This window comes from Hevea brasiliensis, chromosome 3 (assembly GCF_030052815.1).
Source record: "Hevea brasiliensis isolate MT/VB/25A 57/8 chromosome 3, ASM3005281v1, whole genome shotgun sequence".
NCBI lineage: Eukaryota > Viridiplantae > Streptophyta > Magnoliopsida > Malpighiales > Euphorbiaceae > Hevea > Hevea brasiliensis.
Genome location: NC_079495.1, coordinates 23,877,464 through 23,892,493, shown reverse-complemented (window position 1 = coordinate 23,892,493; position 15,030 = coordinate 23,877,464).

Genomic DNA, 15,030 nt, shown 5'->3' with positions numbered 1-15,030 from the left:
GGTTCAGTTGATGACTAGCTAAGTCATTGATTAATCCATTTACTTTGTCCCTCTGTTGGACAATCAAAATCCTCCTAGGAGTTTGTATAGTTCGCACCATTATCTGTAACAAATACAGATATAAAAATAAGTTCTAAAAAATATATATCATTTTTCATAAAAAAAAACATAATAATAAAATAAATTTTTTATTATTAAAAATATCATTTTACATAAAAATGATACCCCTAATAATAAAAAAAATTATTATTATTATATTTATTATTATTAGTGATAAAAAAATTTAGAAAATAAAAAATTAATTAATTAATTTTTTTATTAAATAAAAATTTTATTTTATATTCCAGAACTAAAAAAAAAATTTACCACTAATATATAATAATTTTTTTATTTAGAACTAATTTTAATTTATATGTTATTTCTTAAAAAAATTGAAAAAAAAAATTTCTGGACAAGGTCCAAAACGAGCTGTCTTTGGGTCCAAATGATGTGTAGTTTACCCAAAACTACACGCCGTTTGGCACGAACCAGGGGAGAGCAGCAAATGGACCTGGCACATGAAGGTGGGTTGAGCTAGGTGCATAAGTGGGGTGCACGGACAGACCAGCGCGCGTCACTGGGCCATGCTACGTGCCAAGCCCAACACCCACCAAACCTAGCTTAAGCAACTGGGGCACATGTGCCATGCATATGCGTGTGTTAACACGCCGGACAAAGTGCATGCAATACACAAGCTGTCAAGATGGCCTTTTTGGCTGTAAAAAAAAAAAATTCCTTTAGGGGGTTTTCCGATATCCTAAGTATGATGGCAAGCTTAATTTTCATAAACAAAAGCTCTAATTAGGTGTTTGAATATGCATACTTTTGAAATAAAATTGTGATAAACTGAAAAACATCATCTTCAACCTCTAAACTTGGGAAAAATTTTACCTGAATTTAGTGAATTTTAAGCAACTTTGAGAGTCCTTAACTCTTTTAATATAAGTCCAAATTATACAAATAAGGTACCTATAGAAAGCTTGCAATATCTACTTTTCTATGAATTTAAAAACAGACCAAAACTATGATCACATAGAAAGTTATAATGTCTCAAAGTAGGATCATTAATCATATTTGTAAAAATCTAGAATAGAAAACAAAATTCCAGATCTAATATATATCATACTTTGACATATTTGACATATCAAATATAACAAATAGGCTATGGAAAACAAAATTTCATGGCTCTGATACCAATGTTGGAATATCAAAACCAAGATCTATGCGCTTATACATGCATAAAAAAATATAACTTTTCTTGTATCATATAGATGCATATATAATCACATCATAATAGATGAACTATATATGTAAATTTCACAATTTAAATGTACCTTTTTAGCAATGATCCTTTAAGAACTTAGAGAAAAGGAATGAAAAGCTCACTTCCACAACCACTTTCATGTAAAAGCAAAAAACTCTGTTTATTCTTTTTTGCTTTCTTACCCATTATGTGCTATGTTGAATAGCCTTATAATCAAACAAGTCTTTTAGCTTTCCATTATCGGTTATGGAAAGAATCACTTAATACCATAATCAAATTACCTTATAATTATTGTAACCTATACAATAATGATATTTGATGTTGACATTATACCATATCAGTAACGATTTGAATTTCTACCAACCAATAAGTATTAAGCCAATGGGTTAATGGGCTTATAATTTAACTTTATCATTAGACTTGTAAATATGGGCTTGGACCTATCACGGGTGGACTTTATTCTACACTATGCAAGTATTAAGTGATAATTGATAATTTGAATACTTGTTGACATGTTTAAAGTATTTCAATTTATGTTCAAATTAAATGGAAGTCATTGTCTATAGAATGTGTTTTCTGTATGTCAATAAAAAATTAAAGAAAGTAGTTTGCTATATTATTTTGCTTCTAATATTGTCTATTGTCATTAGTTTGCTACATGCCCTATTTTAAAGAGTCATGTGCCTATAACATGCTTCATACTTTATGCGCACCCCATTTTTTTCCCATAATTGCATTTTTTGTAACACCCCTCATCCATCTACAGTGTAGGCGAGTGAGGCATGTCCCACTTAGTGCTGTAGCACCCTATCCTATCTTATTGTATTCCATTTCTAATTTTAACATCATTATATTTTCAAACTCAGTATATTTTATCTCCTTATCTCTTTTTTTTTTTAAGTGGGGAAACGGGTAGAGTTTCCCCTATTTTGTTTACACTTGTCATGTGAACATATTCGCCTGCTTGAAATCTCATCACATTTTCTAATTCAAATAATACAATCATTTCCACTCACATTCATTTCCATAAAATTCATAAATTCATCCATATTAAATTCAAACTCATCTTATACATAAAATTTACAAATTTATTATCTTACATCATGTAGAAATTAATTATACAACTTACAATTTACAATGTAACTCTAGAATTAATTACAGTAAACAAAAATAAAATACCCTAATATAATACATGCGGGCCCTAGCAAAATGCACTGCAACAAGGAGGCGATACTAGACACTATCTGGAGATCTGAACTCTCAAAAGTCCTAGTCTAAGGACTACCGGGCTTTATCTCTATCTCCAGTACCTGCGCAATGGAAAATCCAACGCGCTAAGCATTTCTGCTTAGTGGTGCAATAATACAAAGAAAATACAATATACAAATAAGAGAAATAATTTCCTAGTTGTGGTGCTTATAAAAGGAACTATATATATATATATATATATATATATATATATATATATATATATATATATATATATATATATATATATATATATATATATATTCGATAAATTTTTTATTACTTAAAGGCTAGTTAAAATTTAAGACATCAAATTTTCTAGTATTTTTATTGGTTGATCCTATAATGATTTTAGACATTATTTAAAATTTTATTAAATTTTTTAGAACATTTATTTTATTGTAATCTTTCTTTTCCTTCTTTGTCTTATTGTTTAATTCCTTTACTTTATTTCAATACATCTTTAATCTCATTAATGCTTTTCACTACCCAAGTAATCTATACCAGTTGACTGGACTGGATAAATGGATAAACTAGCACTAGGTACCCAGTACCTCGGGCCATCACACCATCGGTCACAGAGTGTCTCCAGGTGTACAACAGAACAGCTAACAAGCCATAATAATCATCTAGCACAAAGCCAAATAAGTCAAGAGTATCAATATGGCCAAAAGCCATAACATCACAAAATAGCACTAAATGTCATAAATCACGAAATGGCACGAAGCCATAGGTAATACTGCAATCGAAACCCTATTGGCATGCCAACCTATCTAAACCAATCATACTAGGCATTCTAAGGCATATTCACAAATTTTGGTTTAGATTTTCTGGGCAAAACTTGGTTCTAGCAATTTGTTGTCCTAAATTTGGCTAGCAATTCGAATTGGTTATGGTCAGAATTTGGGTTTCTGTTCTTTATGAAAGTTGTTCTACATTGTCTAAGCTTTCCATTGGTTTAAAAATCAGGTCATTTGAACCACTCTACGCAAAGTTATGGCCATATGAACAAACACTGTTCATTTGGTCATTTTCCAGGTCTAGAATTGGGATACCCGAATTTAGGCAAATTTTAGGTCACTCCAAGTTGGTTTTCTAGGCAGGGTCTCTTCATAAAGAATGTGGCATTATGTCCCTAGTTTCACCTCCTATTGACCTTATACCAATTGAAGCTACAAGTCAAGTTATGGCTATCCAAACATACTAGACTCAAGTCTAGAATTTCTGGCACAAAAGGGCAGCATCTCTAATTCCCAATTCAATGCCACAATTGCTTTCATTTTAAGGTCAAACTTTATCAAATGGTCACTAATTAACCATTAGAACACCACTTCACCATCAATTCAATAAAACCCTAATTTTGCTCAAACTCTAATTCTCAAAGTTTCCAATTTTGCTCCACACATACAAATCAAAGTTCTAATACTTGTATACTCATCATAAACTATCACTACACCGTTTCAATTCCATTAAAATTCATCAAGACCATCTTTAATTCATGGCTGCCAAAAATTAAGGGAGGTCCAAACATGCATATTTTGTTCAAATTTTTACAATTCTTAACTCAATTCATGGTCCTAACAAAGAATATAGAGAGAGAAGGAAGTGAATTAGCACTAACCTCTTGAAGCAGGATTCTAAGGTTCCAAAAATTCACTTTCTCCTTGATTCTTGGTAGCCAAACATTTTAGCAAGGTTGGGTGACAAGTTTTAGTGAAGAAATTTATGGATTTTGTGGTGAGAAATCAAGGATTAGCAAGGTTGATGGAAGAAATTTTAATAGAGGAGAGAGATGGGTTTCGGCCAACTTGAATGGAGGTGGAAGAAGCTGAATTTTCTTTAGTTCTTATCCCCTTTTTAATTGTTTTATGAGAGTTTGTTGAATGGTGATTGGCTAAGAGAATTTTTATTGCATCATCTTACCTCATGCTTATGTAATAAGTTGAATTAATTTCATTTTATGCTTATTTCTTTTCTTATTTTTCTCTACTTATTTTTAATTAAATTTTCATCAATATTTATTCACATTTTATATTATATAACTCACTTACTTAAATAGACAAGTTGGTCAAAAATCATCTCTGAAGGTGAAATGACCAAAATGCCCTTCGTTTTGCTTATTGAGCTAAAATTATCTGTACCGATTGATTTAATTTTTCTTATATTCTCTTAGTAATCTATTGTCATCTAACCCTCAATAATTCTTCACTGGAGTTTCAAAAATTATTTCACAGGGTTTCCCCTCGGGTTTAGGGTTAACAACTGTTTTCACAGCAGCTTCCCGTTAAGGTTACCCATCACCGTAACTCCGGCTCATTTAACCTTATTGCATTTCATTTCTAAAATTTTTTCTTGATTTTTTCTTACCATTATTTGGGTTATTTATGACTCTTTACTCTAGTTTAAATATAGTTCTAGACATTTTGGCTATTCGGACAGATATTAGTCACCGGAACAGTAGAATGTACGAACTATCTAAAGTGAGGGCGTTATAATTCTTTCTCTCTAAATAAAATTTCATCCTCGAAATTTACCTGATATAAATGGTCGAGGAATCTGCTACCTCCTTGCTTCTCCACTTCCTTGTGTTGCCTCATCAATGTCTGGGTCTGGGTCTGGTTCCTCCCGAGCTTCCATGGCATATACCTGTGGTGCCACCCTAGCTTCGGGCCTTTCAACTATTTCAGAAGTAGCCCTTAGTGAAATATCAACTGTCTCTACTCTACTAAGTCTCCTACTCCTTTGCACTGTGGGGGCAGGTCTGTCAGCTTGTGCCAGAGCTGTTGAATCACTCCTCTGGGGGCAATCTCTTATGAATTGATCTGTAGCCCCACACTTGAAACACCCTCCAGTTAATAGTCGACACTCCCCTCTATGTCTCTTACCACAATGCGTACATTCTGGCACTGGGCTAATCCCCTTGTTACTATGCCCAGGGAGCTAGCTACAGATATCCCAAACTGGCCTCTTTGGCCTTATGAACCCTTAAGCTTCTTACTATCAGTCGGTATACTTGACTGCCCCGATCTAGATTCCCTCTTACGCTGCCTATCTTTCCTGCTCTGTTCACTTACTCTGACCCTCGCAATCTTCAATGCAGCTTCAACTAACTGAGCAAAATTAGTAATCCCCCAAGGCAGTGATATGTAGCTTAATACTGTCATTCAACCCCTCTTCAAACCTTTTACATCTCTTAGCTTCTGTGGAAACTATCTCTCTTCCATATCGGCTTAGTCTCATAAATTCCCTTTCATATTCTGATACTGACAGTTGTCTCTGCTTCAAACTGATAAATTCCCTTGTTCTCTCTTCTAAGTACACACTACTGATATACTTCTTTCTGAATTCCGTAAGGAAAAAGTCCCATGTTATCTGATCTGGCTGCACCTCCCTGGATACTGTGTCCCACCACTAATAAGCATCATCTTGAAGCAGGGACACAACACCCTCCAGGTTCTGCTCTGGGGTGCAGTGAAGTTGTCTCAGTACCCATTCCGTTCTGTCTAGCCAATTTTTGGCTGTAGCAGGATCATCCTCCTTCTTTCCCAAAAAGTCCACAGCCCCATACTTTATTAACTTCTCCAAATGGGACTTCTAGGATGACTGCTGAGGTGGTGGAAGGAGCCCAGTCATTTTTCTGAAAAACTCAGCCATTTGCTGAAATAAGGCCTGCTGAAGCTGTGCAGGTGCCTCTTGTGCTGGTGGAGTAGGTTCTCCCCTACCTCCAGCTTCAGCCATGAGTGGAGCATGACTCTCCACCTCTTCTTCTATGGCTCTCTATGATGTCGGATCCATATCCTAACAAAAAAGAACCAAAGACAAACAGATCTGTACTAGTGTCACCTGAACTCTTACAAATGCAATGCATGGTATGGACTCTATCTAAACCTAGAAACGCCTAAACTGTGCTCTGATACCACTAAATGTGACACTCCTCACCCGTCTACAGTGTAGGCAAGCAAGGCATGTCCCACTCGGTGTCGGAGCACCCTATCGTATCTTATTGTATTCCATTTCTAATTTTAACATCATTATATTTTCAAACTCAATATATGTTATCTCCTTATCTCTTTTTTTTTTTTTAAGCGGGGAAACGGGTAGAGTTTCCCCTGTTTTGTTTACACTTGTCATGTGAACATGTTCGGCTGCTTGAAATCTCATCACATTTTCTAATTCAAATAATACAATCATTTCCATTCACATTCATTTCCATAAAATTCATAAATTCATCCATATCAAATTCAAACTCATCTTATATATAAAATTTACAAATTTATTATCTTACATCATGTAGAAATTAATTATACAACTTACAATTTACATTGTAACTCCAGAATTAATTACAGTGAACAAAAATAAAATACCCTAATATAATACATGCGGGCCCTAGCAAAATGCACTACAACAAGGAGGCGACACTGGACACTATCTACAGATCTGAACTCTCAAAAGTCCCAGTCTGAGGACTACCAGACTTTATCTCTATCTCCAGTACCTACGCGATAGAAAATCCAACGGGCTAAGCATTTCTGCTTAGTGGTGCAATAATACAAAGAAAATACAATATACAAATAAGAGAAATAATTTCGTAGTTATGGTGCTTATAAAAGGAAATATATATATATATATATATATATATATATATATATATATATATATATATATATATATATATATATATATATATTCAATAAATTTTGTATTACTTAAAGGCTAGTTAAAATTTAAGACATCAAATTTTTCTAGTATTTTTATTGGTTGATCCTATAATGATTTTAGACATCATTTAAAATTTTATTAAATTTTTTAGAACATTTATTTTATTGTAATCTTTCTTTTCCTTCTTTGTCTTATTGTTTAATTCCTTTACTTTATTTCAATACATCTTTAATCTCATTAACACTTTTCACTGCCCAAGTAACCTATACCAGTTGACCGGACTGGATAAACGAGTAATCTAGCTGTAACACCCTCCCGGTAACTGCTCCGTACATCCTGCTGTTCCGGTGACCAGTGTCGGTCCGGACAGCTAGAATATCCGGAAAAATATTTAAACTAAAGTGAGGGACCATAATTAACTCAAATATTCATAAGAAAAATTTGGTAAAAATTTTAGAAATAAAATACAACCAAGTTAAACGAGCCGGTGCCCTAGCGATGGGTAACTAGAGGGAAGTTGCGGTTCTCGCAACGAGGAGCCCTAGACCCGGGGAAAATTTCATAAAATAATTTTTGGGACTCCAGAGAAGGGTTGTTGAGATTCCCATGGAATTAGAATTCCAAGAAAATACTTAGAAAAATTTTTCAATCGGTACAAACAATTTTGACCCGTTAAGCCAAACGGAGGGCATTTTGGTCATTTCGCCATCAGAGGTGATTTTTGGCCGACTTGTCTAGTTGAGTAAATAATTAATATGACATAAAATATGAATAAATATTACTAAAAATGAAAGTGAAAATGAGTAGTGATGAAAAGAAAAGAAAAATCAATAAAAAGCCAAATATGACATCATTATGATGTCATTTAAAAGCTTCCACCAATCATAATTAGACAACCCTTTAATTAACCAATAAAAGAGACAAGCAAGACCAAAGAATTAAAAATACAATCTGCCATTCTTCTTCCCCAACCAGCCGCACCCATGCCCTTGCCCTAAACCACCATTAACACTCCATCAAGCTCCATTTCCCCTCTTCATTCCACCATAAAATCCCTTCTTCTCTTCATCAAAATTTGTCCACTCATCTTGGGAGAGTGTTTGGCAGCTAAGAAAAGGAAAGAAAGTGAAGTTTTGAGCTTGGGAAAATTCTGCCACTTAAAGGTTAGTGCACTATATACCTAAAACTCTTTAATTTCATGAATAGGGACTTGAACTTAGTAAGAAAATGTAATTTAAATGAACAAAACTCATGTGTATGTGTACATGAATTTCGGCTGCCCTATTGAAGGAATAGGAATGAGTGTTTTGTTGGACTTAGAGTGAATTAGAAATGATGTTTAAGATATATATCTACATGGATAATAAATTGGTATGCTAACTAAGGCATTTTGTAGAAAACATAATGTGAAGCTAGGGTTTTGAGAAGTGAAAATTTGGCTTGGCTTAGGAAATTGTTAGAGAACATTTTAAGGGTCAATTAGTGACCATTTTAGGTAAGTTGACCATAATATGGACTGAAAAATAGCATGGCAAAGAGATTGACTATGCTGCCTAGGGACAGCAGCAATGGTGACTGAGATTCCAGTCCAATTAGACAGCCATAACTTTGGCTGTGTTGGTCCAATTGGTGTTTGGCCAATTGGAAATGAAACTAGGCTTATAATGTCACATTTTTGCTGAAGAAACCATGCCTAAAAGACCAAAGCAAGAGGACCAAAAGTTGGTCCCAATCCGGATACCCTGCAACAGCACCTGCAGAAATGACCAAATGAACAGTAACTGTTCATTTGGCCATAACTCACTGTAGCTATGGTCAATTGACCTGAAATTTTTACAGCAATAAGTTAAGACATAGAAAAACAACTTTCATGAAGAAACCTACCCCAAATTATGACCAGAACCTAACCCAAATGGCAGTCACAATCACTGTTCATGGTACTGTAGATTTGGTAACTCTGCAGTTTTGGCAATCAGGCCAGCTGTGGTTTTTGGACCATATCTGGAGCTTCAAAACTCCAAATGGAGTGATTCAAAAAAGAAAATTCAACTAGACAAAATAAGGAACAACTTTCATGTTTACCATTTCCTCAAATTGCCACTGCAACAGGGCCCAATAGAACAGTAAATTTGGGTCACAAAAACTGAAATTTCTGCCCTCTTAGATTTAAGTTGGGAAATGGTAATGGTGACCAATTCCAACAAGTTTTAAATGCCAAATGTGGTATGTTGGGAGTGCCAAAGTCAATGTACATATTTTCTATCCAAAAGTCAACATTTTTGTTGACCAATGAGGTGAATAGTAACACCAAAACTTGAAATTCACAAATTGAAGAATTTAAAAGTTTCAAATGCCCTAGTATACCTAACAAGATTGGTTTGGATAGTTTGGCATGCCAATAGGGTTCAGTTAGCAGTACTGCACATGGCAATATGCCGTTCTGTGATTTCATGGCTTTTAGCCATTCTGACCTTGCATTGAGATTTGGCCTTGTGCCTGAGATTATTTACAGCTTAGTAGCTGTTCTGTTGCACACCGGGAGATGCATTTGTGACCGATGGTGTGACGACCCGAGGTACTAGATACCCAGTGCCAGTTTACCCGTTATCCAGTCCAGTCGTCTAGTGTAGGTTACTTGGGCAACCAAATGAATGAAAGTGGACAAAGATAATGTAATAACGGATACACCAATACCAAACAAAGAAATCATACACATTCTATACATACTTATTTTTTTGCTATTTTATTTTATTATACTATTGCACCACTAAGCATTATTGCTTAGCGCGTTGCTTTTGCCATGCGTAGGTACTGGAGATACAGATCGTGAGCCCAGTAGACCGCAGACTGGGTGAGTCTGTCCGGCAGTTCTGCACAGTGTCCATGTCACCTCAACTTCTGTAGTGCATTGGTAGGACACTAGGTGTCATTGTGATATGTTGTAGCTAATTTTTACTTTCTCATATGTATTTGAACTTATGTAATGTATTCTGATGTTCATGTAAATAATGAAAGTTATGGCTATGAATGCAAAATTTGAGCATTTATTTATTGTTTGTATATGAGTATTATGAGAAATGGATGTTTGAGAAATGAAAAGGTTATTGAGAACTGAAATTGAGAAATGTTGTGGATATCTTGATATTGAGATTTTGTTGATGAATTGAAGTTGGGATCGTTTGGAAATTATTTGGATGTGTTTTTAACAGGTTCCGAAGAACTGTTTTCTCTATTTTTAGCCGATACTCTGCCGAATTTTCTTTCAAATTTTCGGAACCTCAAATAAATTATGATTTCAATAAATGACTTAAATGAGTTATCTTTCACAAATTATATTCAAAAGCATGATATAAATTAATTAAGGTATATTAGAGTGTGCCGGTACACCGTGTGGCATTACTTACTCGGGTATACTGTACACGGGTAAGGGATGTCACATTTAGTGGTATCAGAGCACGGTTTAGGCGTTTCTGGGCCTAGATTGAGTCCATGCCATGCATTGCATTTGTAAGAGTCGAGGTGACACTAATGCAGATCTGTTTATCTGTCTTATTTTGAATAGGATATGGACCCTTCATCTTAAAGAGCAGTCGAGGAGGAAGTGGAGAGTCATGCTCCACTGCGGCCAGTGAGGACTGGGGCATGAGAGAACACACTCGCCCACTCAAGCGAGACTCAGCCTCCACAGGCCATGTTCCAGCAAATGGCCGATTTCTTTAGACAAATGGCCGGGGTAATGCCAGCACCTCCACCACCACCAGCTCCACAGCAGAAATCACACCTGGAAAGGCTAAGAAAGTTTGGAGCAGTGGACTTTTTCGGTAAGAGAGAAGATGACTCTGTTGCAGCCGAGAATTGGTTGAACAGAACGGGCAAAGTTCTAAAACAACTCCACTGCACCCCAGAGCAAAACCTAGAGGCTGCCATATCTTTATTGCAAGATGATGCCTACGAATGGTGGGATACTGTGTCCAGTGAAGTGCAGCCAGAAGCTATAACTTGGGACTTCTTTCTCTCCGAATTCAAGAAGAAATATGTGGGTACTGTATACCTGGAAGAGAGAAGAAGAGAGTTTATTAACCTGAGGCAGAGACAGTTGTCAGTGGCCGAGTATGAGAAGGAATTCGTCCGATTAAGCCGCTATGGAAGGGAGATAGTCCCTAATGAAGCTGAAAGATGTAAGAGATTTGAAGAGGGACTAAATGACAACATAAAGATTCAGCTCACTGCCTTGGGAATCACAGAATTTAGCAAGTTAGTGGAAGCTGCAATAAGGGTTGAAAAAGTGAGAATCAGTGAGCAGACCAGAAGGGATAGACAGCAGAAGAGGGGCCCAGGTTAGTCTAGCTCATCTCCTGCACCTGGGAAGAAGTTCAGAGGTCCATCTGCACAAAGTTCGGGTCAGCTACAAGGTCGTGGTCGCCTCGGGGCCCAGCCACGATTCACCCCTAGGAGAGGTCACCCACACCATCGGTGGCGCTCTCCGAGGATGGGGTTCAGGGACCAGCCCCAACATCTTCTCGCATGTCCGCATTGCCCGAAATGGCACAAGGGAATGTTGGAGAAATCGTGCCTCGCTAAGATGTGGGTCGATAGAGCATCGCTGAGGCGCCCACATAGAACTACTACCGCTGCTCCAACACAAGCGCATGCACTCGCCTGCACTACGTAGGGGTAGAAAATCTGGCAAGTCTGAGGCTGTAGGACCATCACAGAGGCCTGCATCTGAGCCAGCAGAGAGGCCTGACAGCAGACCACCTGCAAGAGCTTATGCTATTAGAGCTCAGGAGGAGCAAGATGCCCCAGACATCATCAGGGGTACGTTCTTCCTCTACAATACACCTGTGCATGCATTGGTGGATCCAGGATCCACTCACTCATACATCTGCATCAACCTACCCATAGAAAGGGGGATACTAGTAGGGGAGAGTAACCAAGACATTCTGGTCACTAATCCATTGGGCCACAGTGTAGTGTTGGACAAAGTATACAAGAGTTACCTGTTAAGGATTCAAGGGTATGAATTCTTGGTAGACCTGATTGAGTTGCCCTTCCACGAGTTTGACGGATTTTGGGAATGGACTGGTTGTCACGTCATCAGGCAATAGTTGATTGCAAATTGAAGAGGATTTCTTTGAAAACTTCTGAGGGGAATGAGATCACAGTTGTGGGGGAAAGGACAGATTTCCTGTCCAATGTTATCTCAGCCACAGTTGCAAGAAGAATGATGAGAAAAGGCTGTGAAGCCTACCTAGCACATGTGGTGGATACTAGGCAGGCTAAGCCAAACCTGAGTAATATACTCACAGTAAGAGACTTCCCAGAGGTATTTCCTGAAGAATTGCCTGGTTTGCCACCAGAAAGGGAAGTCGAATTTGCTATTGAGACACTGCCGGGTACAGCACCAATATCTATTGCTCCTTATAGGATGGCACCCACAGAATTGAAGGAGTTGAAAACTCAGTTGCAAGAGTTGCTTGATAAGGGGTTTATACACCCCAGTGTGTCACCATGGGGAGCTCCAGTGCTGTTTGTAAAGAAAAAGGATGGGACTTTGAGGCTATGCATCGATTACCGGCAGTTGAATAAAGTGACTGTGAAGAACAAATATCCGTTGCCTAGAATTGATGATCTGTTTGATCAGTTGAAGGGAGCAGGAGTATTTTCTAAGATTGATCTCAGATCAGGGTATCATCAGTTGAGGGTGAAGGATATAGATGTGCCCAAGACCGCATTCAGGACCCGATATGGGCATTATGAGTTTCTAGTGATGCCCTTTGGCCTAACAAATGCACCAGCGGCATTCATGGACCTTATGAACCGTATCTTCCATCCACACTTAGATCGGTTCGTAGTGGTCTTTATTGATGATATTTTGGTGCATTCCAAGACCAGGGAAGAACATGATGAACATTTGAGGATTGTTCTGCAAACCCTGAGAGAAAAGAAGCTGTATGCTAAGTTGTCCAAGTGTGATTTTTGGTTGAATGAGATTGCATTCCTTGGACACATAGTGTCAGCTGATGGGATTAGGGTGGATCCCAAGAAAATAGAAGCAGTGATGGAATGGAAGCCTCCCAGGAATACAACTGAGGTCAGAAGCTTCTTGGGACTAGCTGGGTATTACAGGAGATTTGTGAAGGGATTTTCCTTAATAGCTGCTCCAATGACCAAGTTGTTACACAAGAATGTCAGATTTGACTGGAATGACAAGTGTCAGACCAGTTTTGAGAAGTTGAAAGCTATGTTGACAGAGGCACCAGTGTTAACACACGAGGTCGTGAAAGGACTTCGTGGTCTACAGTGATGCCTCTCATAATGGGCTAGGGTGTGTATTGATGCAAGAGGGGAAGGTGGTCGCTTATGCTTCCAGGCAGCTAAGGCCACATGAACAGAATTACCCTACCCATGATCTAGAGCTTGCAACAATTATCTTCGCACTGAAGATATGGAGGCATTACTTGTATGGTGAAAAGTGCTACATTTACACGGACCACAAAAGCCTGAAATACTTGCCAACCCAGAAGGAGCTCAACCTTAGACAGAGGCGATGGATTGAGTTCCTGAAGGACTACGATTGTGTAATTGACTACCATCCTGGGAAGGCAAATGTAGTTGCTGATGCTTTGAGCAGAAAGTCCATCACAGCTTTAAGATCATTAAATGCCTGTCTAACTTTGATTCGAGATGGAGCTATTTTTGCTGAGTTGCAAGTGAGGCCAAACCTGCTACAGCAGATTTTAGATGGGCAAAAGGCAGATGAGAAGCTAATGGCTATTATAAGTAAAATCTCAGAGGGAAAAGTAACTGACTATGAGGTGAAAGCAGATGGGTGTCTGTATTACAAAGGAAGACTGTGTGTACCAGATGATGGGGAATTGAAGGCCAGTATTCTAAAAGAGGCACACACCAGTGTATATGCTATGCACCCAGGAAGTACAAAGATGTATCATAATCTGAAGCTTCAGTATTGGTGGCCTGGTATGAAGAAAGACATAGCTGACTATGTGACTAAATGTTTGACATGTCAGCAAGTCAAGGCAGAACATCAAGTTCCATTGGGTTTGCTACAGCCTATACGCATACCTGAATGGAAATGGGATCGGATTACCATGGATTTTGTAAGTGGTCTACCTCTCACCCAGAAAAGACATGATGCAGCATGGGTGATAGTGGATAGATTGACGAAGTCAGCACACTTTCTGCCAGTTATGACTGACTACTCACTGGAAAAGTTAGCAGAATTGTATATTAGTGAGATAGTTAGACTGCATGGAATTCCACTTTCCATCATATCTGATCGAGACCCAAGGTTTACATCGAGATTTTGGAAGAAGTTGCAAGAGTCCTTGGGTACACAACTCCACTTCAGCACAGCATTCCATCCTCAGACGGATGGGCAATCAGAAAGAGTAATCCAGGTAAACAATTGAAACCAATGGAATTGATACAAATATTGAATTAAAATGATAACAATAACATGAAATATATGTCAGGTCCTTGAGGATATGCTGAGGAGTTGTGTCATTGAGTTTGAGGGAAGTTGGGATAGATACCTCCCACTGGCAGAATTTGCATACAACAATAGCTACCAAGCTAGTATCCAAATGGCCCCATATGAAGCACTGTATGGGAGAAAATGTAGAACTCCAGTGTGCTGGACTGACTTGGGCGAAGACAAACTGGTAGGGCCAGACCTGGTGAAACAGACTAAGGAGAAAGAGAAACTAATCAAAGCCAATCTGAAGGTTGCCTCAGATAAACAGAAATCCTATGCCGACTTGAAAAGAAAAGAAATAGAATACACAGTTGGCGACAAA